The sequence below is a fragment of the Tiliqua scincoides genome, chromosome 1, assembly GCF_035046505.1.
Source record: "Tiliqua scincoides isolate rTilSci1 chromosome 1, rTilSci1.hap2, whole genome shotgun sequence".
Taxonomy (NCBI): Eukaryota; Metazoa; Chordata; class Lepidosauria; order Squamata; family Scincidae; genus Tiliqua; species Tiliqua scincoides.
In genome coordinates, this window is record NC_089821.1 from 59,400,471 (window position 1) to 59,426,860 (window position 26,390).

Here is a 26,390-nt window from a genome sequence, read left to right on the forward strand (position 1 = left end):
CTGTAAAAAATTAAAAAATTAAAAGGGAAACAAGGTTTAGCTTTTATGGCTGTTGAGGGTTAAACTAGACATTATCTTGACAAAAGAGAAGTTCCAACTGTATGCAGGGAGGGGCCATTGCTCAGTAGTAGAGGACATGCTTTGAACAGAAGGTGCCTTGTCAATTGTCAAAGAACTGGTAGTGTGCCTTAACCATTTTAGTACCTTGTCAATATGTGGTGAGATGGAAACCATTGAAAAATCACTGCCCTAGTGTCAGGCCTCTAGCTTGAGACCCATGGTACTCTACACCAGGCTTTGTTGTGATATCTCAACCCAGCAAATCTCAATTTGTTCAATCTGCAGTTTGCAAACAAGCCAGGGAATGGGCAAGAGCATTAATTGCATAATGACCTGACAGCAGGAGCATTCAGGGAGTGAAGGAGTGGGATACTAGGACAACAAAAAACAAAAATACAACATATAAGAAGAATGCTGTGTTTAGCAATTCCTTCTGGGAGGACCTGTTGTAAGGGAAATGCCCTATATTTTTAAAGAAAAGTCTGTTTCACAAAACTGTTAAGCCAATGTGGCTGAATTGAGTCAAATAAACCAATCTGAATGAAATCAAATCAAAATCAGAATGCACAAGTTTTGCATTCTCCCTTTGATGTTTTGTTCCCTGAATAATAATCTCCCATATGGCACGGTGAATCACTTTTGAAATTGAGGAAACTTCCCAAACAATATCTCCCATATGGCACGGTGAATCACTTTTGAAATTGAGGAAACTTCCCAAACAATTTGGGATATAGTGCAAAGTGTATACAGTATGTCTGCTCTTCCAAGAAAAAACAAAAAAGTAAAAACTCCCACTGGGAGTGGGTGCCTTGGCTGCTGAGAAGGCCTAAAGTTCCTTTAGGGATCCCAGTGTAGAATTTTATTGGTCTGCAGATGGAGGGACTATCTATACCTGACATGATAGTTGTAACAAGTGGAAAAGAGCAAAGCTAAGATAAGTGCCACATATACAGTTAAACGCTAGAAGTATGAAGGAAAAACTGAATGGGGGGTACTTGATTTACCACCACAGTAAGGACAGCAACTGAAGCAACAATGGAGGAAGTAGTAAAAGAAATCAGGGGTTAAGGAGGTCGTAATGCACAGGGATGGGCAAGTCCAGTGCAGCTTGACTTGAGTCATGAGTCTCCACCCCCCATGACTCAACTCAAAAATGAGTCATAACAGGGGCACTTTCCATGTTGCCCAGAACATTTTGGCAAGTCAAAAAGACTCAAGTCATGAGCCTTTCCCTTTAAAAAGTCAGCTGCAGCTCTATGGGAAAAAGAGTTCTCTTTAAACACTCCCCTGCTGTCCCCATCCTATCTGTAAACAAGATGGGTGGGATAGACTGTGTAAGAGCCAGGATAGAAACTGCAAGAGTGAGGAGGGTCATTTGCAGCAGCTGGGAGGCTGCTAGTACAACCCAATCCTTTGCAGCTGTACTCAGAAGTAGTTCCATTTTCACCAGTCATTCTATGAGGCTTCCTCCTCCCAAGTAATAACAGAGCCATGAGGTTGGAAAGCGAGATTGTTATGAACCGTCTCCCCCCTAGCTTTCCCATCTCCTTTTCCTTTCTCCATGGGCTTCTCAAGCCATTTCTAAGGCAAGAACTCCCTTGGGCTCCTCTTTCTGCCCTACCTAATTAAAAAAAAAAAAGACCGCCCATCCTTCATCCAATGATCATCAGTTCCTTCAGAGATGGACAAGAGAGCCTGCTCTTGCCTTCCCCTCCTATTCATTGCAAGAGAAAAACATTAACCCTTTCACTGCCTCCTGGCTGGAATTTCCTTAGTGTTCACACGGTGTGAATGATGGCCCCATGAGGTCTTTCACACCACAGAAAAAGTAAGCAAACAGACACAGACAGACTCAAGTCTGCATGCATGGGGACCGAGTGCCGAGTCAGTGACCTCAGACTCAAGTCAATGCCTAAGTCATCGACATGGGTGACTCAAGTGTAAAAGAGTCAGCAAAACACACATGTTTTGCAACTTGGACTTGAGTTTCCCATCCCTGGTAATGCATAGCAATCATTTGCACATCCAGATGACATTCCCAAGGTCATAGACAATGCATTGGAAGAGTCCCGGAGGAAAGGTAGATATATTTCGCCTATTCTAGGCAGGTGATTAAACATTTATAGAGTATAGAAGTATTTATTTGCTTTTTTAAAAATTATATCCCACCTTTCTCCACTTGGTCTTAAGGCAGCACACAACCAAAAATTAAAACCATGTTATATTTGCCAATTAAACACTAACACTTAAAACAAAACAGTAACAAAGCAATTCAAAGTAACAGGGAACAGACACCCAGGACAACAATTGGCTCAAAGCATTCTGAATTAGATGGACTAATGGCCTGACAGCATAGCAGAACTCCTTTGGGTGGAAGACGAATCTGGTCTTGGACTGGAATCTGAACACAGCAATACAAGCTCTGCCTTTGCCTGTTTAGTCTCAAGGAGTACTATTTTAGAATGCTTTAAAAATAAGATTTGCTCTTGGTGCTAGAACCCTGTGAACAAAGAAGGGAAGGAAGACAGGGAGTCACAGAAACAGAATACGATGAAAGATACAACATGCAAGACTTAAGGTCAGTCATGGAGTGCTGAATTTTAATTTCCAGGCATGCTTCTGAAAGCTATTGACAGAGTTTCTTTCTAGGTTCTCCCTTGAATTAACAGTCAGATCCTATACATAGTTGCAAGTACCACTGAGTTAAGTTGGAAGTTACTTCTAAATAAGAGCAAATAAGTCAAAACATTTTTATTTGTATGTACGTGGTTTTTATGTTCCTGTTTTAAAAATTCATCAGGAAGCATACCTGAGATCCCTATAACTTAGCTGCTAAGTTAGGAGGGAGTAAACCACTGCTATCAGTGTCAGAATGAACACCTTCATTTCCAATAAGAAATAGTCCTATGGAAGTAGATCTTCAGTCAGTTTCATCAAGGAACCTTTGAGATCAGGGATGATGATGATGATGATAATAAAGGACTAACAATAATCAGGAATAATAATAATATTCTTAATTTAACCTCCTTCTCTAATCATATTTAATGGATTGCTCAATGCTCCAAAATGCCATTAATTTAAAAAAGCGTTAGAATAGCTTTGTGAGTTGAATTTTTTTTTGCTTTCTTTTGAGATCAAGTAGCTATTATAATCTAACACTGTGCTTTTCAATCTTTTATGTCTCACAGCACAAAATTGTCAAGTCACACCAGCAGTATTTTGATAATTGACAAGCACACCATGCTGTTAGTGGGGAGCTCACATCTCCCAATGGCCCCACTAATAAATGACCCTTCCCCAAATTCCCATGGCACACCTGCAGACCATTCCCGGTACCCCAGTGCGCAACGGCACAGTGGTTGCAAATGGTTGATCTAACATATAATAAGTTATATTCTGACAATAAGTTAATTTTTTTACTATGGTTTGATCATGGCATTGCAATTACTGTGTAATGATGTTTTGTGAATGTCCTTATTATGGGTTGTAACTAAAATGGAAAATCAGGTTTACAAAATGGCACCCTAATTCGGAAGTTAGAAGACACATTTAGAGCCTAATCCACAAGGAGTGCACTGTATCCAGCGCAGTGTGGACAAGCAGGCTTTGGAGTGGAAAGGAAATTTAGGGCCAAATCCTATGGGTCTCTGCACCGGCAGTATGCTTGTACCACCAGCTCTGGGTGTCACAAATGTGCCATAGAGCACATTTGTGGCACCTTCAGAGTAAGCAAAGTCAGCAGGGAGGCCTATGCCACCCCATCACTGCTGCTGCTGCTGGAGTTGCCACTGCTGTGGGAGTGAAGGCAAGCACCGGGTGACAAGGGCGTGGGGAAGGTAGCAGAACAGAGGGAGGGACCGGCCCAGGAGGGCAGTGGAACCGGTGGTGCTTCCACTGGATTCTATGCTCTGTATCGGGGTCAGAAGCCCAACACAAGGCTTCTCAAATCTGCTCCAGCGATTTAGCTGGCACAGACTCGAGTAGCTCCACTGTGGGGCTGAGGCTTTACTTGGGGTAAGAGAATGAATATCTCCTTCCCCTAGGAGACTTCTGGAAGCTTCCTTCCCTGCAGGATACAGTGGTGGCCATTTCAGTATAGCTATAGTCTGCAGTGCCAGGAAGCATAGGATTGGGCTGTTAACCCCTTATCCCTCCCTAAGCCTCCCACTCCACAATGGGACTTTTCTGACATGTCCCTGCTCTGAAGCTGGAGCACATTTGAGGAGAGAAAGGGTGTGGGGAGGCTGCTGATGGAGGGGATAGAATCTGGCATGCATCATCACTACTGGATCCATCCCTTCTCTCTGCATCCACACCCCTGTTCCTCCTCCCCAGTTTCACCCCATCTCTGCCCCCACTGCTACCTTACCTGCTCTGGTGGCCATGGCAGGGTCCAGTGATGTATGGGGAGTGCTGCCACCTCTTACAGCACCACTCCCAAAATGGCAGCTGACAGAGGTCCACTATTGCTCCATCTGGCAGCCAAATCTTGCATAGGATTGGGCTGCCCCATTCATACCCAACATTGTTCTCTGCATGTACACACACACGTACACACACACACACACACACACACACACACACACACACACACACAGAGTTATTCTGACAAGGTCTCTACTAACATCAGACTCATATATTCCTATACCAACTGACTGATTCACCTCAAAACATGTTTGTTACTGTTGGGGTGTCAGAGAGTATTGACAGGCTGATAATTTCTGCTCTTGGGGACATTTTCTATTGTTGGTGTGCTTAAATTCATGAGTTATTATTTTAATTATAATCAGAAAACTCTCCAAACGGTTAGATATCTCAATATTAACTGTTCAAGTCACAAAGTTGTAAAAGGGACAAGGCAAAAGGAAAATAAAACCTTTTCCTTTTCCTTTCAGGAAACCCTCACGTCATATTTTGAAATGCAACAGAGTTAGAACAATGTCACTTTGTTACCTGTGAGATGCTATCACCAGGTGACAAACAAATGAGGTTTTTCTAAAAACACACTGGGCAAGCTGCCTAGTTTCTCTGCTTGTTTACTATCTGATCTGTGTGGAATCCTGTCCCACAAGCCCAAATCCATTAGGTCATACTCTTTGCCCATCAAGAACACAATGAGCATCTTTATGGTTCAGCATCAAATGTATTGAGACTCTGTTCAAAGTGTGTCCTACTGCGTTGTATGGGATAATCCTCCTTCAACTCCTAATTCAGAGGCAATTGTGCAATATCTAGAGAGTGTTGCTAGGTTCTCTTTATATAAAGCACCATGCCCATGGATGGTGCTGTGTAAATACAATACAATAGGCCGCATACATATGTCTTCAAGTGTTCCAAAACCATCATAGAGGTTGGGGCCTTGGCATCTCTCTGTTGTTCCACTGAACCATTTGCCCACCTAGCTTTGCCCCCAGCAGGTGGGTGGCTCACCACTGAGTTTGGGCTTCAACAGCAGCTTGATATGTAGACACTAGCAGGAAAAGATGGGTTTTCATGTCATGAAGATAACCAAAACAGTCTCACCTGCTAATATTTGCACACCAAGCTGCCCTTCAAAAAGGTACAACTATTTTCTTACAGTAGTCACTTCAAGCTTCACATCTGACTTTTGTGGCAGGGCTCTTGGGCTTTTAACAGTAGCATGACTGGAAGAAATTTAATTGGTGAGGCTTTCCTAATTACAATAACTCTGCGCCTGGAAAATATGCACAACTGAGCATCCGCCCATTAGGCAGTTATTAAAAGCTCACACCACTCCCAGAAAAGAGGTAGTGCCCCTAGAAATAAAGTGCTTCTTTCCAAAACAAGAAACACAACAAAAAAACTGCAAACAGTGAAAGGGTATTGCCTAAAACCCTGTACAAATTACCATTTTAAGAAATTCCTTTATTTTTGGTTTTCATTGTTTACTCTGGCAGTCAAACATAAATAAATGCCATATAAACTAAATCCAAATTTGTTAAATACAGTACAGTATATGTTAAAAATCAAATATTGTCTGGGGAAAGTAATTTTGTCCTTTTCAAATGCTTTTTAAAGTAATTCTTCAACATCTTTTCTTTATATGACAGTACACATACAGACGACCAGAAGAAATGTAGATCACATTTTGTTGTTGGCATCCTTCAGTCTCGGGAGACTATGGTATCGCGCTCTGAATGGTGGTTCTGGAACAGAGTGTTCTCTCCAGTGTGCAAAGCCTGGGTAAAGTAGATATGGAGGATAGGCTGTTACCCAGGCAGCAAATCCCCCCTCTCCACATCGCTGGAATGGTCCAATGGAAAGGCAGAAGCCAATACGGTTGGTTCCAGCAGCATCGCAGGAGTTGCCAGAATGTGACTGTGTTCAGCCATGAACTGCCTCAGGGACTCCAGCTCCGGATTTTACCTCGAGGTTGACTCCTGAAGCCTTTTCCATAACTGGATGTAGCCACAAGGCAGTGGAGGTTTGGGATCAGAGTTTTCCTTCTCTCAGATGAGCTGCCTTCCCAGGCTAAGGAGTCCCATCTACCCAGTGGCTGTTTAGTCACCTCCTAGGACAAGTACAGCCAAACTGAGGGCCTATTCTTAACCCCCAGCCCCCAGGGGTTAGATCACATTAGAAACAGTGAAATCTGTCTTTTTTAATTACTGATAACAAAAATCAAGCAAAACTCAAAATATCATGTGTTACTAATAGGAACATGGGACAGAGACTGTTCTCATATTTAGGCTTTTCGAAAAATAACAAGAAGAGCCTCAACCTCACTAGTTTCTAACTCCTGAAAAGCAGCTCAGATGTACAGTAGCTGAATACCAGTGTCAAGAGAAATTGACCTATAAGTTGAATGGTCAATAAGGATTCCATTTCAGCCTTAATGCAAAGGATTGCTCCATCTCCACCACCATTTACAGCTGGGCTCAAATGTTCATCCTTTTTTAAGAATTCTGTTTTACTTTTTGTTGGCACTCAATCCTTAAAAGTTAATTTAGAAGATAATCAGCATCACCGGCAGAGTCATCAACAGCTAAAGACGCTACTTTTTTTTAAATTACTCTGACAATGCAGGGCACCTCAACTAATGTATCCATTTATCATGCATTTTCCTTCCTTAAAGTACTTAGAATACACATACCTGCAGCACCACTTACATTTAACAACAAAGAGCAAATGCCTAGTGATAATTAGGTTTTGAAAATGGACAGAAGCCTAGCTAGGTCATTTGACACCTAAGGCCCATACATTTTTGACACCGCCCAGTATACTACAAAACTATTTTCAGAAATAGTCATGACATGAAATGAATAATAATAATGGCCAGAAAATAAACTCAGTGAACATTTCCCCACAAGCAGGGGATGAAAGTCAGTACCATCCCCTGATGTTGCTCCCCTTGCATGTAGTACTCATACTGCCCCTGCATCTGGAGGTTCAATGTAGCCATCATGGTTAATAACCATGGATAGTCCACCATGATTGTTTAGAATCCACTTTTAAAGTCATCTAAGCCAGTGACCAACAACACCCAAACTTCCCACCTCTCCCACATTAACTTCCAACTCCCTCCTCCTACTTAACAAGCTTCAGGAACTCTGTCCTGAAAGATTTTGCAAACAACCCAAACCCATGACAACAATTTTTTCTCCTATGCTTGTAAACTTTCACAGAGTTTATTCTAACCCATTCCTCCTATTCCCAGTCCCAATTCCCACCAAAATTTACAATTCACTTAATAACCCCCCAATAGTAATCCTTCCACCCATTGCACCTACTCATCTCCCTCTTTACAACACCTCCCTCTCCAAGAAGGATCTCAAGAAACTTCCTACCATCACCCTAATATTAGCCCCCCTCATGTGTCTCTCTCCATGATCCCACACCCACATCAGGTTCTGGGGTCCATATTAAAAGTCATCAAAGTCAGTGACCCAAAATTTCCATCAGTGTCATCCCTAAGATAGGTGTCACCCAGTGTGGTAACTCATTCTGTCACCCCCATTAACTTTATTTTATTATCTAACAGTACAGGTCACTCAATAAATCAGTAACCACCAAAAAACCAGTGGCCATCTTGATGACACTCACACAACTAAATAGGTGTTAGAGTATTAGATCTGATACATGCAAATGAGAGCTGACACATACTAACATTTAATTGGTTCCATGCCATGTCATAACAACACCTCACTGACTCCTGAAACAATCAATCTCATTGGTCAGTTCAGAGTTAAGGAAATCCACTTTTTGATACATAAGGCAATTGTATTTTCTTTTTCTGGTTATTTGGCTATAATTTTTGATAAAATACAGATTAATTCAACGCAGTTTGTTTCATTGCATTCTGCATTAAATTACCTATAGAATTATATATAACATGATGGCATTATTCATACATGCCAAGGTTTTCACAATGTTGACCACTAGTTGTGTCACCACAACCCCCAAAGGTGTCACCCAGAGCAGTTCATCCCCACCCCCCTCTAGCTACACAGCTGAAGATGGGAAGCATTACTAAAGTGTGTGTTTATTACAGCACAGAAGACTGGAGAACTCCTAACTTCAGATTTTTGACAGCCTTGCCAGGGTTTCAGGGCTTCCCATAGCTGCATGGCAAGCAGAAACTCAAAAGGTGAATCTTTCCCATCCTGTATCTCCATGCCAAGAAACTAACAGCAACAACAATTAGCATTTGTATATAGCATTTGAATGAGCAAAGCATTTCACATGTATTCTTGTAATATAAGGTAATATAATTAGACCCTGGGGGCTGGGGATAAGAATAGGCCCTCAGTTTGGCTGTACTTGTCCTAAGAGGCAACTAAACAGCCACCGGGTAGATGGGACTCCTTAGCCTGGGAAGGCAGCTCATCTGAGAGAAGGAAAACTCTGATCCCAAACCTCCACTGCCTTGTGGCTACATCCAGTTATGGAAAAGGCTTCAGGAGTCAACCTTGAAGCAAAATCCGGAGCTGGAGTCCCCGAGGCAGTTCATGGCTGAACACAGTCACGTTCTGGCAACTCCTGCGACGGCGATGGAACCAACCGTATTGGCCTCTGCCTTTCCATTGGACCATTTCAGCGATGTGGAGAGGGGGGATTTGCTGCATGGGTAACAGCCTATCCTCCATACCTACTTTACCCAGGCTTCGCGCACTGGAGAGGACACTTTGTTCCAGAACCACCATTCAGAGCGTGACACCATAGTCTTCCAAGACTGAAGGATGCCAACTGAATTAGACCCATATTACTGATGGGTACTGAGGACAAGAGGAAGTGGCTTGCCCAAAGCCACACAGTGAGAAATCAGAGGTGGGATCTGAACCAGAAAATTCCTAATAGGCAGCCAGGAATGCTTAAGCCACTATACTACATCAATTCTCACTATGCTACATCCATTCTCCATTCTCAAAAAGCTGAACCTTTTTACTTTCTGTCTGTCATGTAGCTTTTAAAAATCACAGGAGACCTACAAGGAAAAAACGTGACAACCAGATATGAAATTTGCGGTCCAAACCAATCCAACTTTCCAGATACAAAAAACTAAAATCAAATATAATCCAATGTTGAATACAGATACCACATATTCTGTGAAGACTGGTAAATATTAACAGACTTTCTAGGGAATGTTCAACAACCAAGTTCACAGAGAAGAAAGTGAGGAAACGTTGGGGAAGCAAATGAAGCAACTATTAGCCCAATGCTATGCATGTCTACTAAGAAGTAGGTCTCATTGTGTTCAGTGGGTAAGTGTGCATAGGATTTTAGCCTGTATCTATTGGGTGTTCAATGCACCTCAAGGCCTTGTCTACCAACTCAAAATGTCTTAGCTTTGATATAGTGCCCAGGAGAATAAGTAGTGGGTTGAATTAACTAAAGCAGATATGCACTAATTCTTCACAGCTTGTGGATCTCTGGGAACTGCTATCAATCTGCATACACAGAAAGGAGCAAGGGGACTGCAGCTAGCAGAGTTGGGTCCCAGAGTGAAACCTGACTGGAGGAGGCTCTCTTGCAACTGTCAGCAGCCTGCCACACTCATGTAATTGTGGCTAAACAAATGAGTGATATCACTAGAAGAGTGTGGGGGGTGCAGGCCACACTAGTTGATGCACGCGGAAAGGGTGAGACCATTACTGGTCAAATTTGTTAAAATCGTAGTTTTTAAGAATACTACCATCAATATATAATTTGATGCTTAATTCAATATATAATTCGATGGAGGTGGCATGCTGGCCTCCTGCATTGGGTGATGCAAACCCTTGTGACGCCACTAAAATACTTACGTTACATTGTAAATATGGTTGGATACCAACTTTTTCCTACATGGGGATTACCTCCAGATCTGCAAAAAGTACTATCTGAAATGACTCTAAGAAAGTATAAGCTGCTCGCACATTTTCAGCCAGCCAGTCATAGTATGCCACTGTTAGGAATGTACACATGGCAACACCATCACTGCAGGCTTCTGATTAAAGGTCCTTTTCAATTCACACAACTAGAATTCATGTGATTTCAGGGGTGGGGGGGCCTAGTTCAGGCTCCGTTCCTAATAGTTTCTATAGCGATGAACCACTTTGACAGCATGCTAGCAGGCTTTAGAAGGAGTTGCATGCTGCTAATTCCTTCCCATCGTGTTTAATATTTACCCTGAGATCAGTGCAGAGGGCTTGCATTCCTTTGTTTATTAGCTAAAGATATAAAGCAAGCAAGCAGAGCAAATACAAACACAGCCAACATTTCCTTCTACTTGTACCAGGCTTACATATGAAAAGCTCTCAGAATTTTCCACACACTAACATATGCGACAGATTAATGCTCTTTATTTCCATACATTCTGTCCTCTCTAGGTTGGGCGCTTTCACACAAGACACCAAAAGCACTTTTTGCTTTTATGCAATGTACATATAAAACTAGTAAAGTGTTACCTGTGGCTGACTGGGGTGTATGGCGGTTACAAGCAAACCAAGACAGCATGCTGGAAGAGTAGCATAGGGCAATGCTGTTGAACTGGGACAACCATCCGAACATGAATAGCAAAGTAGTGCTGTACAAAGTTGGAACTTGGCAAAAAATTTGGCAGAGAAGCAACAGAGTAGGTGTGTAATATGGGTGCCTCTTTGGACAACTTGATCCTAAAGGCATTTCGACTACATTGCACTGGTATCAAACTTTTGTAAAAGGATTGCAACTAGCAGGCAGCACAGCCAGGTGGCCTTGCCAAGAACAGGATGCTGCTATAACTAGACTGGTACACGAGATCATGTGCTTTATATTCACATGATGTCTGGGACTAAAGAATTTGTTATCTTGGGTTGGAGCTTTTCATCAGCAAAGCAGGAGTAACAGCAAGTCAAACTTGCTAAAGTTGCTAACATCGACCATGGTGTCCTTCTGGGCCGGCTGCCCGGGTTGGGGCTTGGAGGCACTGTTTTAAAGTGGTTCCGCTCCTTCCTGGCTGACAGATCCCAGAAGGTGGTGCTGGGGGATGCCTGTTCGGCACCCCGACCTCTTAGGTTTGGGGTGCCGCAGGGTTCCATCTTATCCCCCATGCTTTTTAATATCTACATGAAGCCGCTGGGAGAGGTCATCCGGGGGTCTGGAGTGGGTTGCCACCAGTACGCTGATGACACCCAGCTTTATCTCTCCTTTCCCCCTGATTCTGAGGAGGCGGTTGGGGTCCTGGATCGCTGTCTGGAGGCGGTTAGGGACTGGATGTGGGTGAACAAGCTGAAATTAAATCCAGATAAGACAGAGGTGCTCCTGGTTCGGAAATCCACAGCTCAGATGCTGGACTATCGTCCTGCTCTGAATGGGGTTGCACTCCCTCTAAAGGAACAGGTCCGCAGCTTGGGGGTTCTCCTGGATCCACAGCTGCTCCTGGAGTCCCAGGTGGCGGCGGTGGCCAGGGGAGCCTTTGCTCAGCTTCGGCTGATTCGCCAGCTGCGACCGTACCTGAGCTGTGCGGACCTGGCCACAGTAACCCATGCCCTAGTGACATCTAGATTAGATTATTGCAATGCGCTCTACGTGGGGCTGCCTTTGAAGACGGTCCGGAAATTACAACTAGTACAGAATGCGGCTGCTCGTGTGGTTGCCGGGGCACATCAGTTTGACTCTGTCGAGCCGTTGCTCCGGCGGCTACACTGGTTGCCGGTTCTGTTCTGGGCCCAATTCAAGGTGCTAGTTTTGATTTTAAAGCCCTTTACGGCTCGGGTCCGGGGTATCTGAGGGACCGCCTCCTTCCCTACAATCCAGCCCGTGCTCTTAGATCTTCTGGGGGGGCCCTTTTGACTGTGCCGCCACTAAGAGATGTGAGAGGGGCGGCGGCCAGGAAGAGGGCCTTCTCGGTGGTGGCCCCCGAACTGTGGAATACCCTCCCCTTAGAATTGAGAACTGCTCCCTCGTTGCTAATGTTTCGGCGCGGACTGAAGATCTTTTTATTTCAAAAAGCTTTTAATTGTTGACAGGCTGGCTGGCGTTCTTGTTTTTTATATGAAAATCCACGGGGTTTGTTTTCTTTTTAGCTTTTTAATAATTGTAAATTGTTTTTAACTGTTTTTCATGTTGTATTTTTAAATTGTTTGTTAGCCGCCTTGTGTGCCCGTTGGGCAAAAAGGCGGGGTACAAATTAATAAAATAATAATAATAATATGTTAGGATATGGGGAGCAACGAAAATATGGCAGATATCTGTCAAGTTAAAGAGAGAATGATGTGTTGAGGGCAACCAGCTTACAACTGTAGTAGTCAAAGTTAGGAGGACTATAGGAGTAAAGATGGGAGACATGCAAAAATGAGACAACATTAGTAACTTATAATGTGAACTCTGCCTTTCTGAAACTGTCCTGCCTATAGTTTACTCCTGCAGTGGAAATGTGGTCATTCATTCACTGCTAAGTGGTACATTAGGAATGATCATGAGGCAGCAAGGTGTTCTCCATTACTTTTGATGCATTTATTTGATGTAAACAATGTAGCTCTTTGTATTTACTGTCAACCCCATTTGCAGTTAGAAAAACAATCTAGATTTCTGCTCCAGCTAGATTCACTAAATTGGGGTGGAAGGAATGGAAACAAAGAAGAATGCTTCCTAACAGAAGAGTGCTGTATCAGGAGAGAGCAAGAATAATCTTGAATGGTAATCTATGATGGGAACAGGAGTTTGAAAGGAGAAACTGAAATGGTAGTGGCTGAAAGGTTGGGACAAACAAACAATGGAATTATTCAAGGCAGGGGACCTGGAATTAGTGTGCCTTAGGCATTCCAAAAGCACCACTGCATTAACCTAGTTCTACCCCACAAGCAACTTTCTCAGGGAGATTGTAGAAATAAGTACACACACAGAATAAAGTTCTGGGAGAATTATGTGACCGCTTCAAAAATCAACCTTATCTTTCTATATTCATATTAAATAGCACAGGATACCAGATATGAGATTATCTTACAATGTAGTGTATAGCACAAATAAAAACACAAGAAGAACTCTTCTTTAAAAAAAACCAAAGGGTTTATCTAGACTGTCTTCCTGTTTCAAACTGTGGCCAGTCAGATGCTTCCAAGAAGCCCACAAGCAAGACAGGAAGACAACAGCCCTTCCTAACTGCCCACCCACTAGCAACTGCCTCTGAAAATTGAATATTCCATTATCACAACTAAGAGTGGTTGATAGACACTCTCTATAGATTTGTCAAAACCAATGCCCAGCACCACATTTTGTTGCAGTAAATTCAAGACTTAATCCAATCTCTCCACCATGTCCCCTCTCAGTTGTCTTTTTTCCCTAATACTAATGTGTTCCAAATACAAGGCCCCTTTAAATGCTCATAGGGAAGGTGCTCCAAGCATGTGATCACTGTTTTTCTAAATCTTTTCCTACAGTATAATCTTTTGAGCAGGGTCAAGAACAATATTTATTGAGGCCTTATCTTCCTGCAGTGTACTCTACCTGTGCTTTTGGGCGTTTTCACATGTGATGTATTAGGCGTATGCCCAAGATTATGAAAAAGAGAAACATGACAAGCAGGTGTTCAAGAACACATGTACTACATCAATCACACAAAGGCACTTGTCAGAGAGGGGTGGGATTTGCTATGGCTGCCTACTGAGTGTGAATTCAGTGGTAAACCAAAGTTTCTAGCTGTGAGAGGAGAAGAAATAGTGTGCATGTACTTCCACATGTAGTGCATTTCTGCTACAAACTACACTGCATGGTTTTTTTCAGGCTGAGATGAAGAGATTCTGGGTTTTTTTTTTTATCAAGGAGTCCCTTTTGACCTTCTCCAGCATGGTGGGAATACTGGGTGCTGTAGGCTTATACCACAGTCTTTCGAGACTGAAGGTTGCCAACCAGCATGGTAAATTGGTACTTGTCCACAGAGATCTCAGCACAGGTTCACTTAAGATACTTTTTCGATAAAAAGAACAGACTTTGGCTGCAATCCTATAACACTTACCTGGGAGCAAATCCCACTTAACTCAGTGGGACTTAGTTCCGAGTAGACATGCCTAGGCTTGCACTGCAAGTTTAACACTACTTTAACAATGGGGTTTTTAAAATAGGTTTTTATTAACACTTCACAAACATGAATAATTGTAGGGTTTTTTTAATGAACAGGTCAACTCTTACAATACATGCTCCAGATTTATCTCAGAAAGGGCCATCCTACTTACCATAACCTCTTGCTATACCATATACTCAACACATTTATGGTGTTTTATACAGAGATATGTTCTAGAAAAGTGTGTCTGTCATTTTAAAAGAAGGCAACTCCAACATTACAAAAAGTGTGGAAAGGGGACCCAAAGACGGAGCTGGATGCTGGGGAGATGATTACGCCATTTGCTCAGTAATGTTAGTGTTTATTATGAGCAATGTTCAGTAGGACATGCTGGGCATCAGAGGCAGACTAGATGTGCACAAATGTGTATGGTAGAAGGGGGCATGATGCCAACTGGATATCCCCACAGGAAATCAGAGGAGGAAGTTAACTCTTTCCTCTCATGTCATTTTCCTGTTTAGCCAGCCGGCCCCCCAGCAGCTATTTCCTGTAACCAGCCATGGGATGGGGAACTCTTTTCAGCAGGAAAACACTACAAGGGGAAAAAGTTAACCTTCTCCTCCCTAGATTCTGATCAGGATTCTCCCCCTTTCCTCAGTTGTTGGGTTAAAGAGGAGGCACTTCAGGTTGAATGCGTGCCTCTTTAGCATATGTCTACATTTCATTAGATGCTCAGGTGCTTACTGAACACAGAATACTTGCTGTTTGAATGATTGTTGCATGTTTCTGAGGCAATCAATCCCTCTCCTTGGTCATTGACACATGAATCCTTGGCAGATGCAGATGACTGTGGCCAAGTGAATTGCAATTTAATCTTTGGCTGCCAGTACACTGTACTGAGTGAAAGATCATTCCCACCTGCCAGGAGTTGCATCACCATAGACTTTTTGTCTCAGCAAAGTTTTGCTTATTTACATTTCAATCCTTCCTCCAGGAAGCCCAAGATTACTGATATCATTCTTCACACTCTCCCTCTCCATTTTATTCTCTCAACAATCTACCTGTGTGGTAAGGCTTAGAGATTGCGACTGGTCCAAGGTCACCAAGTGAGCTTCATGTCGGAGTGGGGATGTGATGTGGTCCACAAAATGCTAGCCACAACACTATGCTGGTTCTCAAAATGCACACTTAACTATGGGCACAATCCTAACCAGCTCTACTCAGAAGTAAGTCCTATTGCGTTCAATGGGTCTTACTCCCAGGAAAGTGAGGTTAGGATTGCAGCCTACATCTTTATCCTACCCTTCATTCATAAAGTATATGCAGCTCTCGCCTTTTATGCTTACAATAACTCTGGGAAATAAATAAGGTTAAAAGATAGCATTTGACTCAAGGTCATCCAGAGAACTTCGTGGCTAAATGCTAATTTGAACCAAAGACTCCCTCAACTTAAGGGAAATTTGTCCTTGTGAGGAGTTTTGAAGCCCTAATCTTAAGCATGCTTATTCAGAAGTAAGTCCCACAGTTTTCAGTGTGAACCATGACCTCCAGTTCCAAGCAAATAGCACTGCCGCTTTAAGCTAAAATTCTAAACATACCTGGAAATAAATCTTACTGAAATCAATAAGCAGGTTTAGGACTGAGATAATAAAGATCTGAAAGTTTCCTCTGCAGGCAAGTCACTGCAGTACATCTGCTCTCTGCTGCAGCACATAGGCCTGAATTGTGAAGGTCCACCTAAAGGGGGTAGATGAGCAGCTCTGTTATGTGCCTGAGGATTGGACTGGATGGCCTTTTAATTTTTCCGCACTGTATATGAACTCACAACATAAGAAAGGCACCAAAAGGTGTGAAAAATTCAGATAGCATCCATTTAGATCTAGGCATGTGGGAAAGACTGTGCCGCTCACTCTGGCCTGCAGTGTACTATTACAGAACAAAACTCTCTTAGGTTACACACAGTTTCTTGTATCAAATGATCTCGCCTTGCATGCAATCACTCCTCAACCAAGTGTTCCATCACTGTCTGTCACAGGTGAAGTGCCTGGACATCCTTAGATGCTGGCATCTACTCCACATTGGACACTTTCACTTTCATTGGACATAACCAATGTGACAAGCTACAATATCTATCCCTGTAAGCTGGGATAACTACATCCAAAAGGATGTTTTTCAGGAAAATGTACAGTCATTCCTCTAAAGTTATAATAGTGGTTTATCATCTGAACTCCCACTTGAACGAACAAACATACAAACCCTCTTTGGAATAGTTAAGGGGAAAAAAGAGTATGCTGTAGAGCAGGGGTGCTCACACTTTTTTGGCTCCAGAGCTACTTTGAAACCCAGCAAGGCCCGGAGATCTACCAGAGTTTTTTTACAATGTTCGCGCCATCATAACATATAACATTTATGTGCACACTGTATGTTGGTGTACCTTGCATAACCACATGAGCCAATATTGCACAACACAACATAATTAACTATAAACATTTTTTGTAATTACTTGAGTTTACTTTGATGACTTGCACTGAAGTGAATCAGCCAAGGATGCATAGTCCAGACAGTAGCTGCTGACAGCCAGCCTCAAGCACACTTCCAAATGTTCATCAGTCATGGTGGAACAGTACTTGGACTTAATGATCTTCATGTAGGAAAAGGCTGACTCACATAAATAAGTGGAGCCCTTCTTGCCTCAGGTGCTCTTATATCCCTGAGGGCCCTATTGCCTTCAAGTGGCTGCAGCTGTGCAGCACACTCTGCTGGATGCCCAGGCCTTACCCTTAAAGGGGCCACTGCTGACACCACATCTACCTCCTCACCAGATCTTCCTTGATTCCAATACAAGTGGGGGGGGGGAGCAGATCTCTACACAGACCAGTGCAAAAACAGGGGAAAGGTGTGGGGGAGGGAAGATCCCTATATAGACATCACAGCAAGACCAGTGCAAAACTCCTTGCACACAGAACCAACAGATGGAAGTTGGGGAGGGCAGATCTCCACACATACCAGTGCAAAAACAGGGGAAAGGTAAGTCAGCCCCAGTAGAGTCAACGGGGCTCACTCCCAGGGATGCGTGGACAGGAGAGAAGCCTGCCAGCGGCTCCTCTCCCAGGGAGGAGCCTGCCAGGGGCTCACTCCCTGGTCTCACTCCCTGGGCTCACAAGCCTGCCAGGGGCTCACTCCCAGGGATGCATGAACTGGAGAGAAGTCTGCGATCTACTCATTTTGCCTCGCGATCAACCAGTCGATCACGATCGACGTATTGAGCACCCCTGCTGTAGAGAGTGACAGGGAGTAAGGGGATGAAACTGAGGGGGGCTGCATTTTGCAAGAATACTTTTCTGGCAACTGCTGCAAATCACCCCTTCCCCCAAACTAAATAAAGTTAAACCAGATGAAAGCATGCAAATCTTGTCCCACCTTCAGATTTCTTTTCCTAGCTTCAGATGCTTAAAGGGAGAACTTTTACAGCCAAATCTGTATCCTATCCCACCCATACTTTGACTTATTCTGTACTTAGTACTGACTGCTGCTTTCAAGCAGACCACACTCCAGGTTTTCACAGAGGTTTAAATAACCCATTGTGAAGTACGTAATTGGGGTATGTTGGACTTTATGAACCAAATTTCAACCATCTGTGGTCAAAGCACACATACCATTTTGATACCTCCATCAGTGAGCAAATGTGCAAGGATCAAGCACCTTTATAGAGTATACATACTCTGAGATCTCGCTGATCCTCATTTTGCCTACTCCCCACTGTATGTGCTGATCCCTTCCCTCTGCTTCCCATGTCTGATTTTGTTTGGAATCTCTCTTCACCATGTCCCTTTTATACAGTATCTACTGACACCACAGTGTTGTGAACTAGCAATGGCAGCAGAGTCTGTATCCTTCTTATACATTTTACTTGCTCTCTGGGTAGCTTCTCCCTGACTTTGAATATGAACTTTTGGCCAAGGTCCATCTTGACCATGATGAAGTGCTATAACCTTGAACCCTAAGAAAAAGTTGCATGGCCTATAAACAAATATTCCTGGGGAGAAGGTCATTGTTTCCTTGGTGAAAGGAGTCAGAGGGTGAAAACTTCAGAAGGTACAATGGCAGTCTCTTAAGCCATGCAGTTTGCCATCAAAGAGGCCCTGCTGCGAATGTGACAGAAAAGCCTGTTGTGTAAACCACTACTAATTATTCCAAAGAACTTCCTCTCCAGACATTCTCTTAAGGTTGCCAAAAATATAATGGATTTCCCTCCAATGTCCTTTCAGCATTGTTCAGAACAGAAGCCAGTAAGCAGAGAAGCAGCTTTATTTATTCATGGTCCACATTAACATTTATTCAGCTGGCAGCTGTGTACTGAATGAGGCAGTAACCTGATAACCACCTGCTGTACCTGTAAACTAAGGAATCTTTCGGCAAGTGCATTTGGCGAGTCTTCTAGAATATGGGGCTTAACACATGAGATCCCTGTGTTTTAGACTAGTTGCCAAATGCAATGAATGTTCAGTACCCTAATGACCCCAAGGGAAGAAAAAGAGCATTTGTTGCCGGGGACGGGCACCTCACTCATTCATGCAAGCAGGATGAAGGGTCATTCATCGGCTCTTGTTTCTACTATGGAAGCAGATGCTGAAGAGATATTCGTTATTATATTTCCTCATTCTGCAGTGTCACCAAGTCTCCAATATGTAAGAAACAATGTAACTACTTCAGAATTTTCAAACCATATCATATACATCACCATAATCATGCTTACAACAACCTGTAAAGTACTATTATCCCCATATTGCAGATGGATGGCCTGAGGCTCAGTAAATAAAGGCCTGTCTAACAGTCCAATCTTGAGCTGCTGGGCGCCCAGCGGCAGGGCCTCTGAGAGGAATTTTACCAGGGGGTACGAAGTTTCTTTTGGGCCCCTTCCTAAAGAGGGAGGGGGTGAAACAGAGTTGGGGGGTGGCAATGGGGGTGGGCAGAATGGGGGTAAAACAGGAGGAAAGTGGCAACAGCTAGAATAGCCTTGGAGCCTGGTCAACCAGTCTTCCCAATGCAGAGCTCAGGTCTACCTGCCTGCCCGGCGTTGTCAGCTAGATACAGTAATATGGAAAACCAAACACACTCCTAAGACTCTCTAAAATCTTTCAAATATAGAAAATCATTGCAGGAGATTAGTAGCATTGTATTTAGTAGCACGCTAGAATGAAAAGTGTCCTGTGTACACCAAAACTGACTTCTGCAGCACCTGCAGTCCCGCAGCTGGGTGGCTGAGCTACTATACTTCATGGTAAGCGGATCCACAAGCCAAAGAGCTACTGCAGCAGGCCAGTTTCCTCCCAGATGTGACAGTGTTAAGGAACGCATGCATTCCTGGGCCTAGTGTTTATGGTTTGTGGCTGCCATGTGCCCATGGTAATGCCCCAAGCATCCTGTGTGAGTTGTGAGTCTAGATGAGATTGGAAAATGTAAGATGCCAGGAAATTTCTGGGTCCCTTCCTTTGGTTCCTGGGCCCCCTTTCTGACCCTGGGCCCGGGTACAAATTACCCCCTTTACCCCCCTCTCCTAGGCCCTGCCCAGAGGAGCAGTGGTGCCAAAATGGCTACCGCTGCATCCCATGTACTTCAGGCAGCCACCAGCGTCTCCTCAAGGGAAGGGAACATCCATCCCCTTCCCCCAGGAAAAGGCTCATGCCCTGCACTGTTTGCCACTGCCCCCAGTACTGAGGGTTCAGTACTATTTTGTATCTATTTTGCCAGCGCAGTGTTGAGAGGCCTTGGGTTGGGCTGGGTGGTCTGATGCAGGGCTCCGCTCCACCAGTCCTGCCCCCTCCTCCCCCCCAGCCTGCCTTCCCCGCCCTGCCCCCACTCCAGAACACCTTCCCCCTGCTCCAACTCATCTCTCCACTGCCTGGAGCTCGTCCCTTGCTCCAGGTAGCATGTGGTAAACCTCCAGTTGGCGCTGGCTCATTATGGATCAGCATCAGCACCAGCACTGACTGGTATTTAGTGTCACGTTTGCGGCACTCAATGCTGGTGGAGAGCTAGTGCTGTGTGTTCACGAGTGGGTCCCAAGTTTGCTAGTGAGTTTCTGGTAGTGGTGAGATTTCAACTGGAGAGTTTCTGGCTCATGGCTCACATTTTTGGCAACTGTGCTATTGTAGATCACATGTATGCAATTCTGAACAATAGCATATGACAGGGTACATTTTATGACTCCAATAAGGAGAAAAGGTCTTGCTGGCCAAACACAGCTTACTAGTTACACTGTAATGCTGAGGCCTTGACAGGAGGTTGCTGGGAGCCCTGGGGCAAAGACTTGCACTGGACCCCCAAGATGGCCCCTGCTCATGCCCTGATGGTGTACTGAGAGTTGCCACTGCCACCAGTACTGAAGGGTCAGGGGTTAGCCCAGCCTAGTAGCCTTCTAATAGTCATAGGTTTTTGTCCACCTAGCCTGACACTACTCCTGGCTACACTGTTATAGCGCACTGTGCGTCTCTTCCTTTTGTTTAGGCCTGTTTATCACACCCATCATTACAACAGAATTCTGAACCTTTCACAGTCCGCAGTGCACTGCAAAGAAATGAAATTCTCATTTTATTAGTGAGACAAACATGGAAAATACTTCTTCTTCCAGCACCTCTTGTTCATCACTGGGCATTGCCTTTGAAACATGCAAAGAGTTATCTTAAAATTTTTAGTTAGTCTGTATGCTCAAGACCTCACTTAATGTGGACACATAATTCATCATGGCGTATATCCAAAGTGGTCAGATCCCGCTAGTCAGTGACACAGATGTAATATAAATGTTTCCGTAATGCTCAACATTCGAGTCCAGGGATGTAGTGACATCCTTCCAAGGCACTTCATCCAACAGAAGCACTGTTCTGCCTGGCAAGTTCCAGGCTAAAATGTCTCCTGTGATTTCTAGAATTGCTTGAAGAAATTATTTTGGATTTTTGTAAACAAAACTGTTTTTTGTAAACAAATTTTTTACATTAGCAACCTTCCAGTTCAGAAAACATACCACAAGAATGAGTTTTGTGTTGCGAATCCTTGGTGTGAATGCCATCTGGTCCTAACAACTTAACTGTTGCTTAGTGTACCAGTTTCTTCTAACTCCACTATCTTTCACACATCCTTGTCTGCAATTTTCCCCCCAGAGTTATCATCTTATAATAATAGTCTGAATGAGAATGTCCTTCAAGTACTCACTGTAATGGAAATCTCTAATGAATTTGTCTGTAATGGCTTTATCCAGTTTGAATGCTCCTTTAACCCTTTAGTTGGCAGATTTCCTGTTTTGGGTATGTTGAAAATATTAGCATTTTTGTGTTCAAATTTTGTGACTCTTCACATTCTGTCTGTAGCTACCTTTCTACAGCCGCATTTCTCAACGTTTGTCCCCCACTGTACCACTTTGCATGGTCTACCTATTAGAAGTACCATGGGAAGTAACTGGCAATGATGTCATCGCCAATTACTTCAGGATTGGGAGACTATGAGCAACACGACAAGCACCAGTAAGAGGCTCAGAGCAGACAGGAGGGCTTTTTTGAGTGCAGGAAAATTGCACTCTGGAGCTCTACCTGATGAGCCAAGCCTCCTACTGCTGCTTGTTGCATTGCATCACTGGTCTCACTGCCAGGTAGAGGAGGTCTGGGGGGTCCCACAAGTACCACCGGATACCACCTCAAGTACCACCATTGGTACTCGTACCACTGGTTGAGAAACACTGTTCTACAATTTTACACATAACCTGTCAGATTCCTTTCAGGTGTGTTCATTTGCACTTTGTCCTTTTTGCTACTATGATCTGTTCATTGATTATTTTATTACAAGAAGTCAGTTCCCGCTTCACCCTGTAACACACTGAGCAAGCTATATTGGAAAAGCAATATAAGGGGCAGGTAAAGGTTCAGCAACCCTTTTCCTTTCAACTCATGTTCTTTGAAATCATTTGCATTAGTTACCAGCTGATAAGTGTCATGAGAATGACCATGTTCCACTATCAAAGCAGGATAGGAAAAAGAAGGGAGGACAGGGAAGGGAAGCTAAAGATTTCTGTTCAGTCACTTAAAAGTTGTTGCCTTCCTCAAAATTCTTCAGAGAGAGGAGGAAAGAAAGAGATAGAAAAGTGTCTTTCACCATTTAGTAATAGGATGCAGATGGAAGAAGAGGGGAAGACAGTTGAAATTCCATGTTCCCCAGATTATCAACTTCACCACTAGGGCCAGTCTACCAACAAACCAGCACAATGCAAACAGCGGGTACCTCCAACATTTATTTTTCTATATCAATCTCTTGCGCCTGATCTTGAAAAATTAATAGGCACTTTGTTCAACACTTTACCCAGCACTAAGCATGGAGCCCTTCAGCAAAGGAGGTGATTCAATAACATCCCAGGCTGAGGTCACTTCATAGTGATAAATATTCTAGGCAAAGAGTATGAAGTCAAGGTAGTGGCACAGTGGCAAGTAATCCCTGCAAATCATCTGCAAGAACTACTGCTGCAGACCCACAAGATGGAAAGCAAGATTTTTACATTGTAAGGGAAAGCAGAGGATTCGCAGTCTTCTCATGCAGAACCCCTGCTAAGCTTCCATTGACCTCTTTGCTTTTGTAGAACACAGTTTAACCACTGTCTTGAATATACAAGCATGGTACAGTTGCAGTTACAATCATCTTAAACAATCACATTTCTTGATATATTTTTAGTTTATCACACCTATTAAAGATAGCGTGTCACTCCCATATCTTGAACTTGAAGTATAGACTGGAATGTGTTTAGTGTGATTGAGCAATGGAGGGATTACAGTGCTTTATTTAATGGGTACCTGGCCTGCCCAATCTCTGCAAAATGTCAAACTTTAAGCAGTTGGCACAACAAAACTTTATTGTGGTACACCTGATAATGCAAATCTCCGTCAGGTAGGCCCATGTATACCAGATTCAGGGATCATAAAGACACATCACTACACTGACCTGCAGAGTCTCCACTGCCCTTCTCCTCCCCTTTGCTTGGCCTACACTGAAGAGAAAAGGATGACAACACCATTTCAATCCTGTTGGGTGTTAACTATCACAATAAAAAAAAGATAGTCTATCAGAGCTGTACATTCCATCACAGCAACCATAATGGTGTAGTGGTTCTGGAGTTGGACCTGGCAGAAACAGGTTCTAATCCCCACTCAGCCATGAAGCTTTCTGGATGATCTTGGGCCAGTTACTCTCTCTCAGTCTAACCTACTTCACAGGGTTGTTGTAAGGACAAAAACCTTACAGGAGGTTTTACAGGAGGAAGGGCAGTATAAAAATGAGAAAAATAAATGATACAACTGAGAATTTTGTTGTTTCTGCTCTGTTCACAACACACCCCTTGTTTACTATGCAAAGAGGCATCCATTAAAACAGAGGTCAGTAACCTGCATAGGAGCCAGACATCAGAACTGCGGATAGTAAAAATGCGTGCATGTTTGATATGCATACCTCCCAATTAGGCCATATTACTAGGAAAAAAGACACGGGCACAGCTTGGAGAAATACATGCCCAGACAGAGAATGACGCTCAAAGGAAGCTTCTGCCCTTGGTCTGCTACACTGTAAGTCTTACAGAGAAAGAATTACAAACTTGAATCCTTTTTTAGAACCACCATGGGCTGGGTAGATATAACTTTTTGGGACTACAGGCCAGATGATTTCGTGCAGGCATGTGTGGTGGGTGGGAAGGCAGGAGAGGCAAAGGCTCCCCACTGGAGTCCTTTGCAAAGTGCCGCCACCATGTGAGGCACCCAAGCACTCACAACCCACACACATTTAGTGTGGGCTGTGAACACTTGTGTGCCTCACGAAGCGGCGGCACTTTTCAAAGGACTCCAGTGGGGAGCCTCCCCACCGACAGCATATTCCTCATTTCATGTAGTGGGCCAGATTTGGCCCGCAAGCTGTAGGTTACCTACCCTTGCTTGATGGTTCTGTTATATTTAGCAGGAGAAAGGCAATTAGGCACATTCATTCCAACATTGCGTCTTTTGCAATAGCTATAGTCTCATGTCTCTGAACTGACTGTTAGACCTTTTCGGATAAGGTAAAATTTTCTGTATTTTTTCCTCCCTGTGTAAACCACTTTATGAACTTTTTTTGGTGAAAAGTGGTATATAAATAATAAAATGCATGTATCTATTCTAAAATGTATATGCACCTATTAGATAGTAGCTGCTCCCATGATGACTACTAAAGAAAATACTACAACATAAATTCCATTGAAGCCCCAAAAACAACACTAAGGACATGCTATCTGACTGTGCAACAAACATTCAGCAGAAATTCTACAACAAATTGCCTGAAGAACCTGACCTCTAGAAAACATTCTTCCTTTTCTAATGAACTGGTTAGACAAAATACTTTGTCCCTAATCCCCTGTTTGTCCTGCTTTGCAGAGTAGAGCCTCAGCATTAGATCATTGTTTAATGCTTAAAAAACTTCCTCAGATTGCTGAGTAAAGCCTACAGACCTCACTGAATGTCAGTCTCTAAATTGAATGTCAGTCTTTAAAAAGATTGCAATTTGCAATCTTTTTCATCCCGTAACACACTGACATGGTGCTAAAATTGTCAAGGCACACTATTAGTTTTTTACAACTAAAATTGTCAGGCATACCACGCTGCCAGCAGGGTAGGGGGCTCACATCCTGCAATGACCTACTAATATATGACACTCTTCAATCTCTGCAGCACAGAACAGACCATCCATGGTACACCAATATGGTTGAAAACTGCTGCTATAAACAACCACACACAATTTCTTATCTCCATCAGAGACAACCAAAAACTTCAGAAGATTAAACTGATGTGCAATTAATATGATTGAATATGTTTTTGGTTCCCCTAGTTCAGGATTATCTCTACCATCCACTGCAGAAGGCCAGAGCTTCCCTAGAATATAAAACAAACACACAAACCTGAAAACAGTGTCTTTGGGGAGGGAGCTCTCAGAGAAGACACTCTCAGGAAGGCTCCTTAAACTATGAAGGGGCCCTCCATCCTTCTTGTGATACCCCGAAAGGGAGGTGAGGGAGTGGTGGCAAGTTCTGCTTCTATTGTCTGCTCTCCTCCTCAACTCAGGATGCTGACATGTGGAGAGCCAGCAGCTACCCCCCAGGTTGGGCGGGAGGTGGGTGGGTACATCAGTTGGGCATACCTAGATGTCTAAGGACACAATCCAAACCTCTTGTTCGGCCAGCCGAAGTCCTTGGGGGGGAGCCTGGGAAGGTCACAAACGTGCTGTAACAAACCCTGGGAGGGTCACAAATGTGCTGAGGCACATTTGTGCCTCTTCGAGGGGAAGCCAGGCTGGCACTCCGAGAAGCGCTGACCTGTGGAGGCTGACAGAAGCCTCCGCGCTGGCTTCCCCTCCACCGCTTGCGTCAGCCTGTCTGCACCAATACAAGCGGAAAAGGTAGGCGTGGGGAGGACAGGGAGAAGGAGGGAGGGAGGCATTCCTGGGCGGGGGGAGAGAGGGTGATGGGCGGCCCCGGGGGTGGGCGGGCAAGGAGAGGGAGGCGGGGCTGGGATCCAGCAGTTATGCTGGATCCCAACCCCCGTACTCGGGGAGAACGGAGTGGCTTCAAGCCACTCCGCTCTCCTTGGACTTGCGCCACCTCAGGAGGTGGCACAAGTCCAAGAAGACCCGTTGGGGCCAGCAGCCCTTACCCAGGGGTAAGGAGAAAAGTTTCCCCTTGCCTCTGGCTAAGCCACTGCTGGCCACAATCCTTCGCTGGATACAGCGCAAGCCTCTTGGCTTGCCTGTTCCAGCACAAGTTAGGATTGCGTCCTAATGGAGGAAAGCTGGAGATGCTTCA

The 26,390-nt window shown here is 43.9% G+C and overlaps 1 protein-coding gene across 1 annotated transcript in view; it reads right to left on the reverse strand.

The window, feature by feature from the left end:
- EPS8L2 (EPS8 signaling adaptor L2) overlaps positions 1-26,390 on the reverse strand; it is a 110,240-nt gene that overhangs the window by 44,568 nt on the left and 39,282 nt on the right. The gene's annotated exons all lie outside the window — the stretch shown is intronic.